Here is a 4,787-nt window from a genome sequence, read left to right on the forward strand (position 1 = left end):
ACACACACATACACACCATACACACACATACACACCATAGACACACAGACACAAATGATTTTCAAAAGTGGGGAAGAGAGGATACAGCACTTATGATGTTTGTTCTTATCCAGGTCCTTTCTTTAAAATGTTATTATTTCTTTTGGTTTTTGATATTACAAATCAGATCATTTCTGCCTTCCTGCCCTCCCTCCAAAGCCTCCCATATGACCCTCCTTACTCTCTTGCAAAGGCATGATCAGTTTTATCATTAATTGTTATTGCATGCATGTATACACGTACACACATACAGATTTCTACATATGATCTGCTCAGTTTGTATAATGTTAACTTGTGTGTATGTTTTCAGGGCTGACCACTGGGTATTATTGGATAACCAATCAGCGTGCTCTTCCATGAGGAAGACTGTTTCTTCCACTCTCAGTATTCCTTGGCTGCCTGTAGCTCTTTGTGTAAAGCTTAGATCTACTTGAGGTAATGCCATTTACTTGAGCGTGCCTACTGTTGTCTTTGTTCAGCTCATGATTCCTGACTACATTCTAGATATATGTCCTTATACTCACAGATAAGTGTGGCCCTCACCCCTCCGCAAGGAGACTTCTCTTTGCAACAGATAGGGACCACAAACCACACCCAATCGCAATGCAGAGTGGAGCCCAGTCCCAACTGATGTGTCTTCAACATAACTCTCCTGCTCAGAGGCCCCTTTTGAATGTGGAAGACACTGGCTCTGTTTTTGTTATGCTAATGGGATTTAATTAAACTAATTAATTTAATTATTTATTTATTTCCCCTATGGAAGACCAGGCCACTAACCTCTTCCTGCCACTATAAACAGCTCTAACGTAGGAAAATATATTTACAGTTGTTCTGGCAAAAAGAGTTACTTAGTAGCATCCCGAACCGCCTTTGAGGTCTAATGTGTCAGCCACCGGTGTCGTTTTCATTAGTAGGTTCTAATACTTAGACTTCTGAAAATCAAAGAAAGGTTGCCAGTGGGTGCAGAAGAGAATATTTTCCCGCTGACCGATGTCCATAATGATTAAATACCCAGACAGTGGTAACATACGAGCCCTGTAAATTTCTATAGACTAATAAATGTATGTTTCATAAAAGCATCACCACGGTCCACCGCCGTAACTTGTCAGATACCGGAGAATGACGGACGTACAATGCAACCTGCCAAGCGGGAGAGACGCTATGGTCTGCTGAGAAACAAGCTAAACTCACACCGTTTGCATGGCGTTTGTATACTATCAGCACACAGATCATTCCAGAAACCAGCCAGGGTAAATCTGTCATGAGCCTGGATGGAACTGCTGTCCGTACACTGAGCTCTGATCTCAGATTCAGTGTGTGATGGTCAGTGGATGGTTCTCCAGGCTCAGCGCCGAGTACCGCTTCCTCTTCTATTCCGCGATGCTGACATTTAAATCTGTCGCCAGCAGCGCAGCCTCGTCCTGATGGCAGGATTTCTTGTGCTTTGAGGCCCAATTGCATATTTAATCATAAGAACTGCTCTTGGGAAAGAAGACAGAAAAAAATGGAACACATTCAGTATGTCCAAGACGGACAAGCAAAAATTCAGCCCCTTGAAGTTGGAGAGTTGGCTCAGTGGTTCAGGCCATTTACAACTGTCTGTAACTCCCAGCTCCAGGGGATTCTAATGCTCTCCATTTTGGTACCCACATGCACATGCATATAGTGTGTGCGAGCACAGACACACACGCATACATGTGAATAAAGATAAAATAAATCTTTTTTAATGCAGTACCTCTTTGGAAATGCAAATGAGCTGAAAACTTGGAACCAATTAAGAACTAAGAGAGAGAAAGAAAAGGAAGGGAGGGAGAAGAAAGGAGGGAAGGAAGGAGGGAAGGAGGAAAAAGAATGGAGAGAGGGAAAGAAGAAGAAAGGAAAGAAGGAAGGAAGGAAGGGAGGAAGGGGGAAAAAGAGAAGGGAAATCCAAAGCTAAACACACCTCCATGGTAATTGTTTCTCCTGGTGTTCTGCAGCAAAGCTCTGCACTGATGAAATTAAATCCAGGTAAAAGGCACTGAAGCAGAAGGCCAGCGTTTCCTCCATCTTCTCCCTGTAGGCAAATTTCCTATAGTTTATAACCGTCAAAAAGAAGAATCAGATTTTTAAGGATATGAGAGAGAGAAAAAGAGAGGGGGGGAGAGAGGGGGGAGCTTAAATGAAAGGAATCATAACTGTCAGCTCTCTGAACCTAGTTCTTTGAAATGCCTGAGATCGAGGGCAGACCTGAGCTGGTACAATAACAACAATAATAACAATAATCGACAATAATAATAACAACAACACAGTAAATGTGAAGTGTTCCTCTAAGCCCAAATTAAATTGGGGTCATGTCCTTTCTCTGGGCTTATGTTTCTTCATTCATTCCGACAACAGACATTTACTGAGTCATTTGCCAGATACTGAAGGGATAGGAGAAGCACCCTATCCTATCTTAGAAAGTGAAGCCTCTATCTTAGAAAGAGGCAGGCTCCCTGCTTGGTACTCAACTGAAGGACCTGAGTCAACCTGTCTCAGAGACCCCGGTACATCTGCATCTGTGGCTGCGCTGCACACAGTAGCTAAGCTACAGAACCACCTAGAAGTTCCCCTACCCTGGCACCTGGTGGACTTGTAGATAAAGGTTCTTGCCAAGAAGGAAATGACATGGATACCTCTTCATATTTCTCTCAATTCACTCTTGGGAACTTTTGTATGTAAACAGGAAAAATTAGCTTCCCTGTCTATAAGACAGGAACAAGTGATGTCATCCTTTTTTGCGGAGGACAGTATATCTAGCAAAAGAAACATGCCAGTGCCTGCGAGAATCTGTCCAAAATCCCGCATCTAATTACATTCCCTTCAACTGTCTGCCAACAAAGGCTCAGAGTAGAGGAGGGAGAGAATTTTGTTTTTATCCAGCACATTCTAACACTTAGAAATCCCCAGATACCACTTTCTTTCCTGCTGTGCAATCACATTGCGACCACTTTCTTTCCCACAGTGCAATCAATCGCACTGGGATACGTCCATGTTGTTTTAGAATTTAGAATTGGAGTAGAATTCTATAAATAGAAAAAGAGGACCAGTGAGATAGCTCAGTGGGAAAAGGTGCTTGCTGTCAAGCCTGACGACCTGAGTTCAAACCCCAGAACTCCCATGGTGGAAGGAAAGAACTGACTCTTTCTTGCAAATTGTCTTTTGACCTCCACACATGTACCATAGTACATGGGTGTGCACACACATAATAAATAAATGAATAAATAAATAAATAAACGAACACAATTTTAAAAAGTAATCCAGAACCTCTATGTCCTTTTCAGGAGACAATAAGTGGAAAAGGAGAAGAAACAAAAACAGAAGTAAATAAATAAAAGTAAGTAAAGAAAACATAGGACCCGGGTAGCCAACGGCCTGTGAGCATCATGCCTAAGTTTTACTGTGACTACTGTGATACATATCTTACCCACGATTCCCCGTCTGTGAGGAAGACACACTGCAGTGGTCGGAAACACAAAGAGAATGTGAAAGACTATTACCAGAAATGGATGGAAGAGCAGGCCCAGAGCCTGATTGACAAGACAACGGCTGCATTTCAACAAGGAAAGATCCCTCCGGCTCCATTCTCTGCTCCTCCGCCTGCAGGGGCCATGATCCCGCCTCCCCCCAGTCTCCCGGGTCCTCCTCGGCCTGGCATGATGCCTGCACCCCACATGGGAGGCCCTCCCATGATGCCAATGATGGGCCCCCCTCCTCCTGGGATGATGCCTGTGGGACCAGCTCCTGGGATGAGACCGCCCATGGGAGGCCACATGCCCATGATGCCCGGGCCTCCCATGATGAGATCCCCCGCCCGCTCGATGATGGTGCCCACGCGGCCTGGCATGACCCGGCCAGACAGATAAGAGCAGAAGCCCTCGCTCTTCATCGTTTTGTATTGTGCTGTTTCCCCAGGAGGTCTTGGTGCTGAGCCTGAGTGCTTACTAGACGCATGGCCAGGACCTTCCTTCCTAACAGAGAGGAAGAAGTGATACAAAAGGGGCAGTTTTCACTTATATTGTGAAACGTGAAAATAAAATGGTCAGCTGTTTTAGTTAAAAAAAAAAAAAAAGAAAAAAAGAAAACGTGTTCTTGGTAAAATCTTCCACTTGGGGGTTGGTATAGTTCATCTTAACCTAGACCCAGATTGGTTCCTGTCGTTTAAAACAAGCAAAGGAAGTGCTCCATGAACCTTATTTAAATCAGTCGTGTGCAGGTAACAGTCTTTCAGCGCCTGGCTATTTGTTTAGATGAAGTCAACAAAATGAAGTGAAGGAAATGAAGTGACACCAAAACAAGAGCGTTTCAGTATGTCCTAGCGGCCATCTTCCCTGGGTGGCAAAATGGCAAATCCAGTTATCTCATTCAGTAGATAGAAATGGCGGTCACCTCTGTTTGCCACCGAGGATCACATTACAGCCAATCAAATCACGTTCTTGATTTTATTATTAACAAGACAAAGTTTCAAAGCTCCGTACACAGCCCAGTTCCAGTACAGTGCAGTCAAATTTCCCTTTAAATCCTATCAAATACCTCCTCCCAAAGTCACTGAAGAGCCGATAAGTGGGGTTATGGCATACTGATCAAAGAAGCTAAATGCCTTTCAGGGATCTTTAAGTGGTTATTAATCTCTGAATTAGTGGAGAATATATCACCCTTCAAGGTAAATTAGATCAATAGGAAAATGACTCACAAGGACCGGATTTGCCTTTTTTTGTGTGTTTTCACAT

General features: G+C 43.7%; 1 pseudogene; it reads left to right on the forward strand.

Annotated features, from left to right (window-relative positions):
* The first annotated feature begins 3,443 nt into the window (after positions 1–3,443).
* LOC114623104 lies at positions 3,444–3,923 on the forward strand (annotated as a pseudogene).
* The last annotated feature ends 864 nt before the right edge of the window (positions 3,924–4,787 follow it).

The sequence above is a fragment of the Grammomys surdaster genome, unplaced genomic scaffold, assembly GCF_004785775.1.
Source record: "Grammomys surdaster isolate TR1022 unplaced genomic scaffold, NIH_TR_1.0 193, whole genome shotgun sequence".
Classification (NCBI taxonomy): Eukaryota; Metazoa; Chordata; class Mammalia; order Rodentia; family Muridae; genus Grammomys; species Grammomys surdaster.